Genomic DNA, 20858 nt, shown 5'->3' on the forward strand with positions numbered 1-20858 from the left:
CAAATTCAATTGCGAGTCATGTCATCATCTCCTTGAGGTCATGGTCTTCTTCAAGAACACTGGGAACCCAGCTGGCCTGTTCTCCCTCCCCTCCCCTATACTCCTTGGGTATCATGCCCTTACCTGAGGGTGTTCTGCCCAAAGGAAGGCAAATTTTGATGGCCAAAACCTACCTAGTTAATTTGGGGTTTACTGGCTAGATTTCTTTCTCAAAGACCAAGCCTTAAACCCAATTCACTCTGGATCTCATTGATTGGACAACAATAGGTCCCTGCCCCACCCAAGCACCACTTAAGGTTATTTTTTGGGCCCTCCTGGCTCAGAGTGAATGTAAATAGTAGATATTTCTCTTTTGGCCATCAACACTAAGGGTCCTTACTTCCCAGTTTGATTTTTTTTTAAATTAAAAGAATCATCCCTTGACTTACTTCTTAAAGAAGCCTATTCACTGAATGGGTGTTGCCTCACTCACAGTGAGAACTTGAAAAGACCTTAGTTTAAAAAGGTCAAGGTCTCCCGCTGCATTCTGGGCTGTCTCCGTCCTGGTCTTGATCAATATCTGGCCAAATGACTCTGGAGGAGAAAGTGAGGCTGGTGACTTTGCACAGCCCTCCCTCACTCAAATCAAATTCAGTTGTAAGTCTTATCATCATCTCCCTGAGGTCATGGTCCTCTTCCAGAATGAAGGACAAATCACAAGCTCTTTGAAGGTAGGGAATGTCTTTCTTTTTGCTATTCGCATCTCTTATGCATAGCATTGTACCTTGCACTTAGGAAGCACTTAACAAATTCTTGATTCCTTCTTTCCTTCTTCCTTCCAAAGGTCTTTCCAAATATGTCATTATGTGGTAAATCAGTATCCACACTTGAGAGAAGAAAAGGAGATGACCCATGCAACAAGATCTATCTGTCAAAAGGAGATTTATTAAAGGATATTCTTTATAGCTAAGGAGAGATGGGAGGGATGCTGCAGTCTTACAAGTCTGCATCCTGATTGCAACTGTTAGGAGGGGTGACTCACTGAATAGCTTCTCTTTTGTAAAGGCAAAGTTCCACTTTGACACATGTTAGAGATGCCCTTGCTTTTCAGAGAGAGGAAGGTAGCACAGAGGATAAAGCATGGGCCCCAGAGTCAGGAAAAGCTGAGTTCAAATACAGCCTTTGACATTGATTTTGTTAGGTGACCCAGGGCAAATCACTTAACCTCCATTTACCTCAGTTTTTTTTATGTGTAAAATGGAGATAATAATAGCAGTTACCTCATCGAGTTGTGGTGTGGATCAAATGAGACAATATTTGTAAAGCCCTTTATAAACCTTAAAGTTTCATGTAAATGTTAGCTATTATTCAGGGATGAAAGTATAGTGACCAGTGGAGAAATAATTATGTCCTCCCCAATGTATGTTTTGGGACTTTTGATTATTTTTATTGTTTGAAGGTACAAAGAAGGGAAAAGGGAAAGTGGAGACAGAATCTGATTCATCTTATGCCTGGCTTGGGGCCTGTTCTTATGGAGATATGTGTCTTCTTTTCATGGCCTTAGCTGGCTTCTGAGAAACTTTCACCTGAAAAGCTAATCATGAGATTAGTCAAAGGTCAAAGTTTGTTCATGGCCTAAGTTTTTGGAGATCAGAGTTTTAAAGGTGGAAGGGTCCTTGGAGCTCATTCAATCTACCATCACCATCCCCTCATTTTACAAATGAGGAAACTGAGGTCTAGAGAGGTTTAGGGACTTGCCCAAGGTCACACAGGTAATAAGAGGCAGTTCTTCCAGAATAAAAATCCAGCATCTCTTCCACCGTACAAATTGATTCAACTCTATTGTGCCATGTTCCAGCTTCAAAACAGGGCAGAGGCTGCAGGGCACAGGTTAACATTTTCTCAGGACCTTTTGTTCAGAACTTTATATATTAAGATGTTTCACATGTAAGACATGAGCCAGCAGCCAGTTGCCCAGGGCTACAATAGGTCCTAAAACACCCATATATGACATTTTGTCTCCCATCTCTGTGCTTTTGCATGGACTGGCCTTCATGCTTGGAGCACTTTTCCCTCCACTCTTCTTCCTCATCTTCTTCCCAGGTTCAGCTCAAGGCACCACCTCCTACAAAAGGCCTTTGCTGATTTCTCCAGTTTTAGCACTCTCCCCCAAAATTACTTTGCATTTGTATGGTGCATATTTCTATTTACTTGTCTGTTTCTCCCTAATAGAATGCAAGATCTTTGGAAGCAGGGAGTGCTTGAATTTTGTTTTTGTATTTGTGCCTAGTGCAGTGCCTGGAATAGGATAAGCCTTTAGGTAATGCATATTGAATGGAATTATTGAATTAAAAGGGCATTATCAGCTTTAAGGCACTGTAGGAGTATGAGTTTTCTTTATCATGTATGCTAAAGAGAACAAATAGGACTTTAAAAATGCTTAGAACAAGAGCAGGTTCAAAGATAGGAGAAAAATTCTGCTTGGAGTAGATGGAAAGATGACAACAGAGTGAAAGCAGAATCACTTAAACTCTTTGTTTCTGTTTTCTCTGCCAAGAAAAGGATAGACAGTGTACATATGTACATGTATGCATATGCATGTGTGTGTGTGTGTGTGTGTGTGTGTGTGTGTGTGTGTAGGTGTTCGCACGTGGAGGTTAGGAGGGAGGAGGAATGTGGATTTGGGGGCAGGGCTTAAACATACAATCCAGTCCAATATCCAAACCAATCCAATAAACATTTATTAAGTGCCTATTATGTACCAGGCTAAGTACTTAAGACACAATTAATAAATACTAAGTACTTAAGATACAATTAATAAAAAGAAACAGCCCCTGCTCTCAAGAAGTTTATAACCTAATGGGGAAGACTACAAACAAAAAAGTTAGGAAAATGGGAGTGAAGACGCTAGGGGACATTGAGTGAAGGGGTATCTTGTTCCATGGAGTTGAAACCAGGAAGAGCAGCAGATGCAAAGTGAAAGGAGTCCAAAAGTCCAGGTCTTCCCTTCTGTAAAGGAAGGCATTGGGAGGAGTTTGGTGCTCCATTTTTCAGAGAGGAGAAGAGGCTGAGGGGGGTGGTATCAGTCCAAGCTTGAGTTAGCAACACAGAGACGAAATTAGAGGTGTTAAGCTATCTCTGCTCAATTTGATAAGTTCCTTGATCACCTTGATGTGATTACAAGTTATGGGACTTTTTTTGCAGGCATCTGAAAGGTACCTTTGGAGTTGAGCATGTACCCTTGTACCTTGCTGATAGGTGAACTTCTTGACCTCCAGGCAATTGGTTGAACTGAGTTTCCACTTTATACCCATCAGACTGTCAAAGATCTAAAAAGAGGAAAACGATAAATTTGGAAGAGCTATGGGAAAACAGGCATTGCAATGCATTGTTGGTAGAGTTGTGAACCAGTCAAGCCATCCTGGAAAGCAATTTGGAATTCTGCCTCCAAAATAGAGGAGTACTGGTATTTGTTTAATAACTGGCTTTTAAGGGGCAGGGAAATGTACCCACGACACATTTTTAAGTTCAATATGCATTATTTACAACTTATGTTACTTTCTGAAGTCATACAATAAACAAAACAATAAATCATACCTTGATTTGTAGGGTTTGCCAATTTCCAAAGAGTAAATGCTCACATTGAAAATTCAACAACTGAGCTGGCTCCAGCACATGCACGTCTTTGACTCAACTATACCACTACTAGGCTTACGCCCCAAAGAAATCAAAGAGAGGAGAAAAACACTGAAAAGACAGAAAAATCGGTAAAAAAAATCTATTCTGGCTCTTTTTGTAGTAGTCAAAGACTGAAAACTATGGGAGTGCTCATCTATAGGAGAGTGGTTAACAAATTATGGTATATTAATGTAACAGAATGTTATCATGCTGTGAGAAATGAAGAAAAGGACAGTTTCAGAGGAACTTGGGAAGACCTTTATGATCTGATACAGAATGCAGTAATCAGAACTAGTATAAAATGACAACATGATAGAGAAAAGACAATTTTGAAAAATGTTAGACCACTGTTTAAGATGAATCATGCCATTTACCTCCTGCCAGTGTAATGGACTTAAAATCCAGAATGAGGCATACATATGCATGGATATGGCCAGCATGTGAATTTTTTTTTTTGGACTACAGGTGTTTATTGCAAGGTTTAAAAAAAAAGTTTTGGGAAGGGAAGGAAGCATGAGGGAGAAATAATAAATGCTAATAAAAATAAAGAGACTAAAAAATATTAGATATTACAAAAAGATGATTGATTAACTGATACTAAAAGGCACAGGGCAGCTAGGTGGCACATTAGATAGAGTGCTGGACCTGAAGTCAGAAAGGCTCATCTTCCTGAATTCAAATCCAGCTTCAGACATTTTACTACCTGTGTGACCCTGGGCAAGTCACTTAACTTTGTTTGCCTCAGTTTCCTCATCTGTAAAATGAGCTAGAGAAGGAAATGGCAAACCACTCCAGTATCTTTGCCAAGAAAACTCCAAATGGCGTCATGAAGAATCAGACATGACTGAACAACAACTTCCCAATCCCTCTTTTTAAGGATTTCTTTTCCCTTTGTACCTTCTTCTGGAGTGCATCAAGTGTGGAGATTTCTGGAAAAGTCCATTCAAGCCAGTTTGCTTTTATAAATCGTAGAAGGGGTGTGACTCTTCTGACAACAGTCTACCTCCTGTGTTTTAGTCAACCAATCATCTTGTATTCCCTGTGTTCTAGCAGTAGGGTGCCATGGGCCTGCCCAAGTCTTCGGGAAGGTGTCCTTCAGATACTTACCTCCAAACAGAGGTCCACATCCTATAATCTCTTCAAGGTGATTAGTAAACTAATTAAAATGATCAGAGATTACCCCATTTACCCTCCCCACTCCTGATAAATGCTTAACAGGGAATTGGGACCAGAGCACCTATCTATTCCTAATAGAATAAGTCACCAGGGCTAGATGAACTAGATAAAGGTCCTAAAAGAACCCATAGATATGATTGAAGTCCCACTGCCTCAGATATTTGAAAACTTGTGGAGAATGGAAGAAATGTTACAGAACTGGAGATGGAGAAATGCTTTTATTTTTGAGAAAAAAGAAAGACAGTAGAGACTTTGTCTGGCAAGCTTTACATTGATTCCTGGTGAAATCCTAGAAGTCATTATTAAAAGTATGGTTTATGAGTATATAGAAAGGGAAGTGGTCATTACCAAGAGTGAGCATGGCTTCATCCAGAATAGTACTTTCCAGACTGATCCCATTTCCTTTTGTTTTTCCTCAGAGAGCAAATAAATTGGTAGATCAATGGCATGCCATAAGCATAATAAACTTGAACTTCAGCAAAATATTTGATACCTACAGCTAGTAGTCCAGTGGATAAAGCTCAGGACCTAGAGTTATGAAGACCTGAGTTCAAATCCCAGCTCAAAAACTTATCAACTGTGTGACCCTTTGCAAGTCATTAACCTCTCACCTATAAAATGGGGATAATAATAGTACCTATCTTTCAAGGTTCTTATGAAGACAAAATAAGATAATATTTGTAAAGCACTGCAAATCTTAAAACATCATACAAATGTTAGGTATTATTATTACTTATGGGAAGGAGGGAGAGATATAGGCTACATATCAATTAGGTGTATTCAGATTTGGTTAAATGACCAGATTCAAAATTGATGTCAACCTGCAGAGAGGTATCTGGTCCCTTATGTTCTAAATGTTTATCAGCAATTTAGATAAAGGCCTAAATAGAAATTGTGGTGGACAATGGAATCAGGAACAAAAATATATAGACAGGGTAGAATAGTGGCCCAAATTTTAAAAGACAGAACTTAACCGGAATAAATGCCACATCCCCCAAACTTTGCAAATACACCATGATAGAGGTGTGACCAGACAAATGTTCAAATGAAAACAATCTGATATTTTAGTGGACTACAAGATGAATGAGTCAACAATCCGCCGAGGAGCATTTATTAAACACTATATGCCAGCCACTTTGCTAAATACTAGAGATTAAAAAATAACAATGACAAATCGGCCCCTGCTGTCGATGAGCTCACAGTCTAATGGACTGACTGTGCGTGAAATACTTAGCCAAAAAAAGCTCACTCTAGAATGAGTCCAGAATGAGAGAAGACAGAGTGCTATTGTGCCTTGCTCTGACCAGGTCACATTTGCGATATTGTGGTCAGTTCTGAACACCATGTTTTAGTGAGGACATTGACTAAAGCTTTGAGATGAGGCTAGTGAGGTAATTGGAGGCCTCACTTGCATAACGATTTGTTGAAAGGACTGAGAATGTTTTGCCTAGAGAGATTTTGATGGGACATATTTGTCTTCAAGTATATGAAGGGCCATCATAGAGAGGAAGCATTAGGCTTGTTTTTCTTGATGCCAGAAGGGAGAACTATGAGAAACTAGTTGAAATAGAGAAGCAAATTTTAGTTTAATGTCAAGAAAAATTTCCTAACAATAAGAACTGTCCAAAAATAGAGTGGGGCTTCCTTAGGAGAAAGGGAGATTGGGGTGTGCTGGAGTCAGCTCATACGGGTTAAAGAGAGCCAATTGTTAAATTTTCAGCCATGAGTATTTACACCTCTGGAAGCAGCAAACACTACAAATCAGGGCTTCATTCCTTGTTTGTTGTTTATCTAGAGCCAAGAGTCAGCAAGCTATGGCCAACAGGCCAAACGGTTCTCCATCTTTTTTCGTATGACCCTTCAGCTAAGAATGGTTTTTTATATTTTTAAATACAATGAAATCTTGTTTAAAAATGAAAAAAAACCAAACAAACAAAATACAAAAAACAGCAAAACCTATTGGTTTATGGGCTTTACAAAAACAGGTGGAAGGACAAATTTGGTCTGTAGGCTGCAATAGTTTTCAGAACCCTGCTAGATTTAACAGAAAAAAAAACCAAAACTGGTTAATATTGCATATTAAACCCGAAAGTGTGTTGTTCATTCCTTTTCACCTCCTAGAGCCCTAGTTGTTAAACATTGACCAGCACGTGGGGTGGTCCCTGTTCTTAGAGGTTTTCAAGTAGTAACTAATTGATTTCAGTTTAGCTACAGTTGGTTTGTTTAGAAGACTTCTGTAGTTTCCTTTGGGTTTGAGATTCTGTAACTCCATTCTACAAGTATTTAGTACATACTACAGTTACAGCACAGTGGTAGGAACTGGGGATAAAAAGACAACTATGAAATTGTCTCTGCTTGCAAGAAGTTTACATTGTGTTGGGGAGATAGTACTAAAAACTAGGTGCATAAGGAAAGTCCTCATGCAAAGAGGTGGCATTTAAGCTCTGCTTGAAAGAAGTTGTGTATTCTTTGAGGCAGAGGTGGAGGGACAGTGCATCTTGGGACCACAGCTGATTTTATGTGTTCATGAGTGAGAGTGACGAGTCAAGTGACTCCAAGGTTATGAATCTGTCTGATTAGAAAGATGGTTGTGTCATCAACAGAAATAGGGCAGTTTGGAGAAGGAATGTCTTTTTTTCTGGAGACAGAAAATGAAGTTCATGTTGGATATCTTGCACCTGAGTTACCTATAGCACATCCAGTTTGGGTTGTCCAATAAGTGGTTGATAATGCTAGCCTAGAGTTCAGGAGATAAATTAAGGTTAACTATAGAGATTTCGAAGTCAACTGCTTAGAGATGGTAATTTGAACTACGAACACTGATGAGTTCACCAAGGAAAGGAGTATAGAGAGAAGGGTGTCCAGGAGAGCTCCAGTAGGGATGCCCACACCTAGTTGATGATGTAACAGAGAAGCCCCAAAAGAAAAGTAGGAGAGAACCAAGAGAAAGCAGTGTCATGGAAGCCAGGGGAGAAAAGTCTAGAAGGCAGGGAACAATCAACCATTCTGAAAGCTTCAGAAATATTAAATAGGGTGAAGACTGGGAAAAGCCTATCACATTTAGCATTTAAAAGATCATTATACACATGAAGAGATCATAGAGTAAAGAATTAGACTATGTTGGGATTACAGGATCAGAGATTTAGAGCTGGAAGAGACTTTACAGATCATCTTATTGATCAGGAAATTGAGAGCCAGAGAGGTTAAATGATTTGTCTAGAGCCTTACAGGCTAGATTTTTACCCACAGCTTCCTGATTTTAAGGCCAGCAACTATCCACTACACCATATAAGGTTTTTTAGAGGATGTTTCAAACAACTTTTCTACCCCCCTTTTGGGTGGGTAACAGTTGGTCACTAGCAGGTTCATTTTTCTTCTTTCAAGAATTCTTGCTCTCTTACCCTCTGTCTTTGGTGGAAAAGAAACATCATTATCCCTCTTTCTTTATCTTTCAAATTGAAAATCATCTACACTAAGAGACAAAGTTGGGTAAAAATGGGTGGGCAAAAGGTGGTGAGGCTGATGTATGGCACCAAAAGTGATGTGATAGCAACTCACCAGAGGCTAAATTTATTTATTTAAAAAAAACCAGATTGTATTTTACTAATCTCAACAGCCTATATTTGAAAATCTCTGTGTGTGTGATATTTGTTGTCTACACAAGACATATTTCCTTACTTAAAGTTTTATAGACCACTGCTGTCCATGGGTTGGAAACTACTGCCCTATGCCATGTTTCCTTTTGAAAAGTTCATTCTGTTACTCATGGGTCCATAGTCCAGGGCCCAGATGCAGTATAAACTCTGGGGCATGAAGAGGCTAAATTTACAGAAAACAACATGTGCAACTGAGACAGGCAGGGTGGAAAGAGTGCTGGACTAGGCATAAAATGAAACCGGATTTTTTTTCTGTCTCTGACTCCTAATCTTTCTGTGTCTCAGTTTCCTTATTTATAAAGTGGGAGAGTAATAATGCCTGTATTACCTACTTCATAGGATTGTTGGAAAGGTAAATGAGATAACTAGTGAGCTAGGTGAATAGGTATGATAGATGATAATGAAGATAGAGATAGATAGATAGATGATAGGTGATAGAATTAGATGATAGGATGATAAATAGATGAATAGAGAAATGATAAATGATAGACAGGTAGATGGATAGACAGATAGGCAGACAGACAGACAAATAGAGATAGATAATCAGTAGAATCAAAAAGGAAGGAAGGAAAAAAGAAAGGAAGGAAGGAAGGGAGAAAGGAAGGGAAGGAAGAAGAGGAAAGAAGGGAGAAAGGAAGGAAGAAAAGGAAAAAGAAGAAGGAAGGAAGGAAGGAAGGAAGGAAGGAAGGAAGGAAGGAAGGAAGGAAGAGCATTTATTAAGCACTTGCTATGTGCCAGGAATTGTACTAAGCTCTAGGGATACAATTAGAAGCAGCAAACAAGTCCCTGCCCTAAAGAAGTTTGCATTCTAATAGAGAAGACATTATGAACTGCCCCTCAAGTGACACAGTTTCTCAGGGTGAAATAAAATGGCTTAGGTTCTATGATATCTGGAAAAATACTTTTTCAAGAGCTTGCCAAAGCCAGCCCTGGCCAAAGGCTCTCTAATATGAAAGAAGGAAAGGAAACCTGCTCTTGGAAGCTGTCCTGTATGATTGTTCCCCCTTCAAGCCCTAGGCCATGTCTAGGTCCAGCAATAGGGTTTGGGGGTCTGTGATGTTTAGAAGCACCCCATGGAGCCTGGCTTTCCTCCCCTTTAATACCAGTACTTCAAAATCTTTATACTAATTATTGATTATATTCAGGTATACAGATGGCAGCCCCCTATGCCTCAGGAGAGAGATTCATAGGTTGCCATGAGGTTCATTACCTGATGGCCAACCTTCTGGTTCTCTGATGCTAGGCCAACACCAGGCTCATACCTGGGGCCTTCTCAGCTTGGTGTGTTCTGACAGAACTTAGGCTCTGCTGGCATAGTCTTAAAGAACTAAGAATCACCCCCATACCACAATGAGGCATCAGAAAGGGATTTCAGCAGCCCTCTGTAAGGGGAAGGAAATTTGCCAGCCTGGCAGATCTGCCCTTTACAGAAGGGGAAAATAAGTTGCTCAATTTGGCCAGAGGCCTTTGGAGTCATATGTCCAATGTGGACTGAGACTCCTTTGCCCCGGCTCACCTTGTAAGCTCCTCTTGTACATTGTACTTGTTTAATATCCTCCTCCACTCCCCTCACCCCCCCAAATAGAACAAAACAAAAAACCAAGCCCTCCAATTTCCCATGGCTATGTTAGGATTAAAAATCACCACTCCTACCTACAAGGTTTGGAAAGACATGGTGTTCTGCCAAGGCAGAGATAGGTAAGTTAATGGTAGGCTTGGGCTAGTGAGAGCTTTTTTCTCTCTCTTTTTTTTAATTGGCTACGGTTTTTATGACTAAAAAAGTAAGTCACCCCCAAAGGGGGCATTTGTATATCATGGCGGGAGGGATGTAGGCCTGGCTGGACTTGGTTTCTAACCTTGACACTACTATAAGAGTTTGGAAAAAATCACTTTTCTTCTTTAACCTTTGGCTGCTTCTCTCTATAAAATGTGGTCCTTAGATGGATGCTTTCTGAGGTCCCTTCCAGCCCTCTGAATTTAATGACAATTCCTCCTGCCCCAGTACCCTGGCCTGGATTCTCTGTCTTACAGTTGTTGGTCAGTGGTGCTACCAGGGAATGCTGCTGGGTCTTGGCCAGAGCTGTCTAATGCTTCTGGGGCTGTTCTCAAAGGAGAAGCAAGAACAGCAGCTCTTTAGCGACTTGTTCAGGAAACGATAAACAGCCACACTCAGAGCAAACAAGCTAAAGGCTTTTTCAAAGGTGGTGTTGATCTGTTGATCCTTTCCTTAGCAGGAGGCTTGGGAGAGGTCAGGAGGGGACAGGAGATGAGGAGGAGGGGTTAAATCTCCCAAGGGTGCTTGACTGACAATGTTACCTGTGCTGGGGTAAAGAAGAAACCGCATGCACCTTGCTAAGGCACTTGGTTGAGCTGATGCCAAGAGTAATTCAATCTTTCTTTATGTGGTCACCCTATCCCATGGTCATCCTATCTCCGAGTCACTGTGCCCTGCTCTGAGACTGTAGGACTAAACTACTCATAGCCTTGAATTTTCATGGATTATTTTCCTTCATCTCAGTGCCTCTTCCAACCATAATTGACCCAGAAATTTATTGACCATCTTTTAAGCTAAGCCTTGGGTCATATGCCATTTGTGCTTGCAAGGAGCTAAGAATTTTGCTAGGAAAACAAGATGTGGGAGCATGAAAAATCAAGGAACAGTAGCAGGCAAAAAGTATAGAATACCAAATGAATGAGTGATGTAGGCATTAAGGATTGTGAAAGTACAGAGGAGAAAGAGATCCTAGGGTTGGTGTGATCAGAGAACACTTCCTGGAGGAGGTGAGCCCGGTGCTGAGTCGGGAAGAATGAGGTAGCTTTGGATAAACAGAAAGGACAGAGAACAAAAATGTAGAGGTGTGAATTTTCATAATGCCTTTTAGGAGGCAGGATGTAGACTAGTCTGGCTGATGGGTACAGTTTAAATAGTGAGAGATGAGACTAGAGAAAGTATGGGCATGAGCAAGAGTTTGAGGTTAAGTGATTAGCCAGGTGGCTGTGGGGATTTAGTGAAAGGTCAACCAATTATTGGTTGTTTTTGAGTCATTTCAGTTGAGTCTGACTCTTTGGGACCCTATCTAAGGTTTTCCTGGTAAAGACACTGGTGAGGTTTGCCATTTCCTGCTCTAGCTCATTTTACAGATGAGGAAACTGAGGCAAACAGGGTTAAGTAACTTGCCCAGGTTCACATGCTAGTAAGTGTCTGAGGCCAGATTTGAACTCATGTCTTCCTGACTCCATGCCCCATACTCTATCCACTGTGCCATCTAGCTGTCCCTCTTATCCTTGACTTCTCTGCATTTGATTTTGTTGAACACATTTTCATCCTGTGTGTTCTCTCACCTCTGGGTTTTCATGACCCTCATTGTCTCTGTGCTCCTTCCATCCATTTGACTGCCCTTCCCTGTCTCCCTTGCTAGAACATCATCCATGACCCACTCCTTAACTGTGGACATGTCTTATAGCTTCTCTTTCAGCAGTCTTATTAACTCCCACAGATTCAATCACCATCTCCACGCAGATGACTCCCCAAAATATGTATGTGTATGTATATGTAGATATATATGTATATGTATGTGTATGTGTGTGTGTATATATATGTATATGTATGTGTATGTGTATGTGTGTGTATGTATATGTGTATGTGTATGTGTATGTGTGTGTATGTGTATGTGTATGTGTGTGTGTATGTGTATGTGTATGTGTATGTGTGTGTGTATGTGTATGTGTATGTGTGTGTGTATGTGTATGTGTATGTGTATGTGTATGTGTGTGTATGTGTATGTGTATGTGTATATATATATATATATGTGTGTGTGTATGTATGTATGTATACATGCATACAAATATTCAGCCCTATTTTCTCTCCTGAACTCCACCATTTTCCATTTTCCACTACATGCTCCATAGGCATTGAAAATCTAACATATATGAAACAGAACACTATCTTTCCTCTTACTTTCTCCACCCCCCCCCACCTTCACCCTCTCTGTAACCTTCTTTATTTCTATGCCGCCATCCTTGTTACCACACAGGCTTTTAAATCTTAGAATCATCCTCAACTCCTCAGTAAATCTTGACAACTTAATCTCCACCACATTTCACTCCTTCTATTTGGCCACCATCCCAGGTTAGAAACTTATCGTTTCTTGCATAGAATATTGCAATAGCCTCTTAATTGGTCTTCCTAGTCTTTCCCCTTTCCAATTCATCCTCTCCACTGCCAAACTGATATTCCTAAAGCTTAGGTTTGACCTGTGAGTTAAGTGTAGAATAATGGGAAAAGTGGTTGATGTGAAGTCAGAGGATGTAGCTTCAAATTCTGGTTCTGGTGCTTATCCTCATATGTCTTTGAACAAGTCACTTAATCATTCTAGGTCTCAGTTTCCTTATCATTAAAAAGAGGAGGTTGGAATATATGACTACATAGGTATGAATGCATGTATATGTCAATATATATGTATACATACATCCATGCATATGCACATACAATTCCAGGAGAAATGCCAGGAGAAGAACAGAGGTCTGTACACAATGTTTGTTGATCTAACCAAGGCCTTTGACATTGTCAGTCTTGTGGGCCTGTGGAATATCATTTCCAGGCAAAATTTTGTTTCCCGGAGAAGTTCATCAGTATTGTATGCCACTTGCATGACGGCACGCTTGCATGGGTTCTGGACTTGAATACTCGCTCCCATGCTTTTTAGCATGAAGTTTTCAGCTTTGTTGTCAGATGCCTTCAATGAGGACAAAAAGACATTAAGGTCAACTACTGCATTAACGGTAAATTACTTAACTTGAAAAGGTTAAAAGCTAAGACGAAAATGGAGGGAAAGCTGGTGCATAGGTTTTTGTTCATAGATGATTGTGCACTTATTGTAGACTTTGAGGCTGAGAAGCAACAAAGTATGGATTGATTCTCTGCAGCTTGTGTTAATTTTGATCCAACAAATAACACCAAGAAAACACAAGTTCTCTAACGCTATCACCACACCATCCACCCATGGAACCATGAGTTATGGCAAAGGAAGAAATATTGAATGCTGTGGATAAGTTCACTTACCTTGAAAGTATACTTTCCAGGGATGTATTTTCATCGTAAGTCCTGCAGAGTTGTCTTGGATCATCAGATTGCTGAGAATAGTTGTCATTCACAGATGATCATTAGACAATATTGTTGTTACTGTGTACAATTCTCCTCGTTCTGCTCATTTCACTTTGCAACAGTTCATATAAATCTTTCCCGCTTTTTCTGAGGACATTCTGCCCATCATTTCTCACAATACATTTGTGTTCCATAAAAATCATATACTGTAATTTTTTTCAGCCATTCCCCAAATGGTGGGCATACTCTCAGTTTCTAATTCTTTGCCACCACTAGAAGAGCTGCTATAAATATTTTTGTACATATTGGTCATTTTCCTTGGTTTTTTTTTTAATCTATTTGGGACACGGACCTAGTAGCAGTATTGCTGGGTCAAAGGGGATTCATGGTATTATAGCCCTTTAAGCACAGTTCCAAATTGCTCTCCAGAATGGTTGAATCAGTTTACAACTGTGCATTAGTGTCTCAATTTTCCCACATCCCCTCCAACATTCATCATTTTCCTTTTCTGTCATATTAGCCATTCTGATGAGTGTGGGGTGGTACCTCACAGTTGTTTTCATTTGCATTTTTCTAATCAATAGTAATTTAGAGCATTTTTTTCATATGACTATAGATAGCTTTGATTACTTTGTCTGAAAACTGTTTGTACATATCCTTTGACCATTTATCAATTGGAGAATGACTCAGTTTTGTAGATTTGACTCAGTTCTCTATATATTTGAAAAATGAAGCCTTTATTAAGGAAACTTATTGTATATTTTTTCAGTTATGATTACTGTGTATTTCCCTCCATCCTATTTCCCCCACCTTGTGCATCCTATTCTCTCTTTCCTATAACCCTGTCCATCTTCAAAAGTATTTTCCTTCTGACTACCACCTCCCCTAATCTGCCCTCTCTTTTATCAGCACCCTCACACACTTGTCTTATCTCTTTCTTCTCCTACTTTTCTATAAGGTAAGATAAATTTCTATATCCAACTGAGTGTGTATGATATTCCCACTTTGAGCCAATTCTGACAAGAATAAGGTTCAAGTGCTCTCCCCAACTTCCACTATGTTCCCCTCCACTGTAGAAGCTTTTACGTGTCCTTTTACGTAAGATAATTTGTGTCATTCTACCTCTTTCTTCCCCTTTCCCAGTGCATACCTCTTTCTCACTCCTTAATTTCCCTTAATTTTGTATTTTTATATATCATCCCATCATATTCAAGTGACACCCATGCCCTCTATCTATGCATCCTCCTTCTAACTGTCCTGATGATGAGAAAGTTCTTAGGACTTACAAGCGTCATCTTCCCATGTGGAAATGCAAACAGTGTGACCTTATTGAATCTCTTGTGATTTCTCTTTTCTGTTTGCCTTTTTAGGCTTCTCTTGAATCTTGTATTTGAAAGTCATTATTTCTATTCAGCTCTGGTCTTTTCACCAGGAATGCTTAAACATCTTCTATTTCATTGAATATTCATTTTTCTTTTAAGGGATTATACTCAGTTTTGCTAGGCAGGTGATTCTTGGTTGCAATCCTAGTTCCTTTGCTTTCCAGAATATCGTATTCCAAGCACTTTGATTCTTTAATGTAGAAGCTGCTAAATCTTGTTTATCCTAACTGTGGCTCTATGATATTTGAATGGTTTATTCCTGGCTTCTTACAATATTTTCTTCTTCACCTGGGAGCTCTGAAATTTGGCTACAATATTCCGGGGAGTTTTCATTTTGGGATCTCTTTCAGGAGATGATTGGTGGATTCTTTCAATTTCTATTTTCCCCTCTGGTTCTAGAATATCAGGACAGTTTTCCTTAATAATTTCTTGAAAAATGATGTCCAGGCTCTTTTTCTCTTATTATGGCTTTTAGGCAATTCAATTATTCTTAAATTATCTCTCCTTGGTCTACTTTCCAGATCAGTTATGTTTCCAATGAGATAGTTCACACTGTCTGTTATTTTTTCATTCTTTTGATTTTGTTTTAGTATTTCTTGATGTCTCATGGAATCATTAGCTTCTACTTGCCTAATTCTAATTTTTAAGGACTTATTTTGTTCAGTGAATTTTTGTTCCTCCTTTTCCATTTGGCTATTTCTACTTTTTAAGGAATTCTATTCTTTAGCGAATTTTTGTATGTCTTTTTCCATGTGGCCAATTCTTATTTTGAAGGATTCCTTTTCTTCAGTAGATTTCTGTGTTTCTTTTGCCATTCGGCCTATTCTGGTTTTTAAGGTACTATTTTCTTCAGAATTTTTTTCTGCCTCCTTTATCAAGTTGTTGATTCTTTTTTTTTTTTGGTGAGACAATCGAGGTTAAGTGACTTGTCCAGAGTCACACAGCTAGTAAGTGTCAAGTGTCTGAGGCCAGATTTGAACTCAGGTCTTTCTGATTCCAAGGCAGAGTTCTATCCACTGAGCTACCTAGCTGCCCCTTGTTGACTCTTTTATCAAGATTTTCTTGCATTGTTTTAATTTCCTCCCCCTGCAATTTTCCTTTACCTTTCTTTCTAATTTTAAAAATTCTTTTTGATCTCTTCTAGAAATTATTTTTGGGCCTGAGACCAATTCATATTTTTCTTTGAAATTTTGATGTAGCATTTTTGACTTTGCTGTCTTCTTCTGAGTTTGTGTTTTGATCTTCTCTGTCACCATAGCAACTTTCTATGGTCATCTTCTTTTTGTTGCTGCTTGCTCATTTTTCCAGACTTTTGCTCTTGACTTTTAATTTTATGTTTAAAAAAAAGCTCTTAGGACTTACATGTATCATTTGGCCTCTGTTTCTGGGGTGGAGAGGGCCGTGTCTCAAGCTTCAGGGTTTTTTGGTGCAGCTGTTTTCAGAGCTAATTCTGAGGGTTTGCAAGTTTTTATTTCTTCCAAGGTGATATGATCCAAGGAGAGCTTATTACTTTGTTTACTACTCTCATGGCCTGTGCTCTGGTCTGTGAGCAATCAGAAGCACTCCTTTCTGCCCTAGAACTGTGACCAGAGCCCCTGTTTCCCTGTGACTGCAAGTTCTGGTGTGCTAGTGCTCCTCCTTACTCTGGAACTACAACTCAGGACTATGATCTTGATCTGAGGACGGGCAATGCAACAGAGCACCGCACTTGGTGCCAGCAAAGAGACTCCTATAATTTCCTTCCGACCAGTTGTCTAATCCTCCTACCATCACCGACCACTGATTCAGTTGCCACCAAGGACTACTTCTGGTTTGCTGGGGCTGTGGTCTACGCCCACCCCAGTGTGACATTCCTTTCCTGTGGAGCTTCTAAGTTGTCTCGGGCTGGAAAATTGTTTCATACTGCCTTTTTGTGTGGTTCTGCCACTACAAAATTAAAGTTGTTTTGGGGGGTAATTTGGGAGAGTGCTTGCCTAGTGTGAATTCTCTGAGTCTTTTGGTAGGGGGATAGAGACAAGATGGTAGGAAAAAAAGGCAAGGACTCACATGGTGGTAAGAAGAAGCAATACAAGGGAACTTTCAAGGTCTCTCTGAAGAACTCTGATTGATTGTGAGACATGGGAGATGCTGGCACAGGATTATTAGCATGGTGTGCCTGCACCAAATAAAGTGCTGTGCTCCATGAGCAAAGTAGAATTTGGTTGCTCAAAAGAAATGTAAGATGTGCAAATTTAGAGACATCTTCCTCCCACATGGTCATATGACCTGGGGTAGAGCATTCTGAGCTTATATGGGTCTAATCAGCCACAGCCAGACACACTATACCATGACAATAACATCATGATGTCATTTTGGTATTCTTTGAGCACAAAGAACAAACAACAAATACACACACACACACACACACACACACACAGAGTGTAAATATGTGTGCATGTATATGTATGCATGTATGTATGCATGAAAGTATGTTATATAATTATATGTATGTATGTTTCTTTCTATCTATCTGTCTGTCTGTCTATCTGTCTGTCTATCTATTTCCCCATTAGATTGCAAGTTCCTTCAGAGCAGGGGCTATCTTCTACCTTTCTTTGTATCCCCAGCTAGTGGCACAGTGGACAGAGCTGTGGCCCTGGAGTCAGTATAATCTGAATTTGAATGTGACCTCAGACACTTCCTAGCTGTGGGATCCTGGACAAGTCCCTTAACCTTGTTTTCCTTAGTTTTTTTTTTCATATATAAAATGAGCTAGGGAAGGAAATGGAAAACCACTCCAGTATCTTTGCCAGGAAAAACCCAAATGAGGTCACAAAGAGTCAGACATGACTGAAACAACTCAACAACAACAAATTACATATATTATCTCATTTTATCCTTACAACAACCCTGAAAGGTAGGTGCTATTATCCAATTTTACAGATTAGGAAACTGAGGGGCAGCTAGGTGGTGCAATGGATAGAGCACCGGCCCTGGATTCAGAAGGACCTGAGTTCAAATCCAGCCTCAGACACATAGCACTTACTAGCTGTGTGACCCTGGGCAAGTCACTTAACCCCATTGCCTAGCCAAAACAACAACAACAACAAAAACAGATTAGGAAACTGAGGCAGGCAGAATTTAGAGACTTACCATGGTCACATAGTGAATAAAAGGTCTGAGGGGGAATTTGAACCCAGGTGTTCCTGTCCTGTCTCCAAGTTCAACAGTATGTCCATTGCTTAGTAAGGTCCAGAGTTGCTTGGTCCCTCAGTTGGAACTGACTGCCCCCAGAAGTATTCTGCAATTACCTCCTTCTTGGAGAAGTAGATCGTGGTCAGGAAGAGGGACCTTAAATTCTGTCTTCATTTATCAGAAGACATGAACTCTGTGATAATTGATTTTTTCCCCCCCATATGTAATTGTGGTTAAGTGACTTGCCCAGGGTCACACAGCTAGTAAGTGTCAAGTGTTTGGTTTGGGATCAGATTTTGAACTCAGGTCCTTTGACTTCAGGGCCGGTGCTCTATCCACTGGGGCCACCTAGCTGCCCCATGGGAATTGTTTAGAAATGATGTAGAGCTGAAGTGAAGGTAAAATTTTCAAAAGTCCTGTAAAATGTTTCATGTTCTGATGTTTAAATTTTCATCTTCTAAACGAATTTGAAGAGTTATGTTACTTCTACCTTTTAAAAGTTTTTTTTTAGGTTAATGTGGCTTGTGAATCTTTTTTTGTCAACCATTTCTCTTATGAGAAAGAAAGAAATAGCAATCCTTTGCATGACTTTCATCCTATATTGAATACTTCTCTACTTTCTACCATTGGAGAGATCCTATATATGAGTAAAACCTACCTTAAGTGACTTTCCCTGGGGCTATGGTGGGGTGGAGAGGGTATAAAGAACCAGAGAGTTCAAGAAAAGATCTTCACCCTGTTCTCAGGATCCCCATGCCAAGATCACTCCTCCCTTTTCACTCCTCTCTTTTTGCTATTAGGAGACACTGTATTTTCCAGAGCTAAGGCCCAGGAAGCATGCTGTACCCTGAACTTGACATAGCAACAAAATCCTTTGCACTCACCCTTTGGATGAACTCTGCTGCAGCAAAATCACAGAATTGTTTCACACCAGCCCCAGGCGGTCCTTGAGCTCAGACTAGCACTGGCAGGAACCACCTTATGGTCATGAAGCCCTGCTCTAAATGAAACTTCTCTCATTGTCGCTGTTACGCCTTCACTGCTATGGCTATACCTCACTTCCTAGCTCTCTGTCTAGCCACAACCATATGTATCAAGACTTAGCCTCGCTGCTTTGAGGGTCTTCTTGGTCTTAAAGGAGACCTCATCATGTGTGTCTAGTTTCCCTCTTCTAATGGAATAAAGAAAGCTTTTTGTCTATGACTTCTGGGACCTCTTTGGTTTTATTTTATTTTTCAGAGTTAACAGTTGGTGTAATAACCTCTGTGGCTCTTTTATCTTCAGAGTTTGACAGAGGTCAGACTCCACTAGGACTAAACCTGGTTGCATATACCTGAGCTTAGGCTAGGATCCCCTTAGGGAAGAATGAGTGAAAAAAACATTTATTAAGCAACTACTATGTGCTAGGTACAGTTCTAAGTGCTGGGAATACAAAGGCAAAATATAGTACATGCCTTTAAGGAGCTCGTGGTCTGATGGGAGAGATGATATGCAAAATATTATGTACAAACAAAATATGTATAGGGTAAATTGGAGAAAATCTTAGAGGGAAGACACTTAGATTAAGGAAGACTGGAAAAGTTCACATGGTTCACAGAGTAAGAGAGTAAGGTATAGAAAGAAGGCTAGAAAGGTAGGAAGGGGTCAGATTATAAAAGGCTTCAAAAGCCAAACAGAGGATTTTATATTTGATTGTGAAGGCAACAAGGTGCCAGTGGAGTTGATTGAATAGAGAGGAGACATGATCACACTTAAGCTTTAGGGAGATCAATTTGCAGCTGAATGGTGGATGGGCTGGATTTGGGAGAGACTTGAGTCAGGGAGACCAACAATAGTCTTTTTTTTTCTTTAAATAATTTATTAATAGTATTTTATTTTTTACAATGAAATTTAAAAATAATTTTCAACATTCATTTTTTGAAAGATTTTGAGTTCCAGATTATTCTCCCTCCTTCCTTCCCCTCTCCCCTCCCCAAGATGGCACACAATCTGATATAGGTTATCTAATAGCCTTTTTCAATAGCAAAAGTGTGAGTTGAAAAGGGCTTTAACCAGGGTGGTGGCAGTGTCAGAGGAGAGATCTGACATATATGAAAAATTTCATAAAAGTAGAACTATAGGATTTGACAAATAATTAAATATGGGGGGGGATGAGAGAGAGTGAAGAGTTAAGGATGACATCTAGATTGAAAGCCTGAGTGATTGGCAGGGCGGTAGTACCCTCCACAGTAACTGGGGAAGTTAGAAAGAAAGTAGGGTTTGAGAGGGAAAGATAATGAGTTTGTTTCTGGACTTATTAAATTTAAGATACCCAGTAGCCAATTTGAGGTGCAAGATTTCTGTATGCTGCTGTGCAGATATAGGTAGAAAGGCTATACAGGTCTCAGTTCTCAAGGATCTCACATTCTGACAAGAATAAGACATACAGGAGAAGAGGGCAAACAAACCAGCAGAAGTGTTGTGTATATTGTCACACCAGAATTATTGTATATTCTTCCTCTTCATGCATTCTGTGGTCCAGACAAATAGATCTACTAGTGGTATTCCCTGTTTATACCACTCAATCTCATGACTCCCTGTACTTGTACAGTGTGTCTTCTATGTCTGGAATGCTTTCCCTCATCATTTTCACTTTGAATACATAGTTTCCTTCAAAGCACAGCCCAAAGGCAACTTTTTTTTTTTCCGGTGAGGAAAATTAGGTTAAGT

The 20858-nt window shown here is 39.8% G+C and overlaps 1 long non-coding RNA gene across 1 annotated transcript; it reads left to right on the forward strand.

The window, feature by feature from the left end:
- Positions 1 to 10083: 10083 nt before the first annotated feature.
- LOC144457922 (uncharacterized) lies at positions 10084 to 19352 on the forward strand. Its single transcript, XR_013487528.1, has 2 exons — positions 10084 to 10187; positions 18950 to 19352. It is a non-coding gene; the product is annotated as an uncharacterized LOC144457922 (long non-coding RNA).
- The last annotated feature ends 1506 nt before the right edge of the window (positions 19353 to 20858 follow it).

This window comes from Phascolarctos cinereus, unplaced genomic scaffold, assembly GCF_003287225.1.
Source record: "Phascolarctos cinereus isolate Bilbo 61053 unplaced genomic scaffold, phaCin_HiC Scaffold_5;HRSCAF=322, whole genome shotgun sequence".
In the NCBI taxonomy this organism is placed as follows: domain Eukaryota; kingdom Metazoa; phylum Chordata; class Mammalia; order Diprotodontia; family Phascolarctidae; genus Phascolarctos; species Phascolarctos cinereus.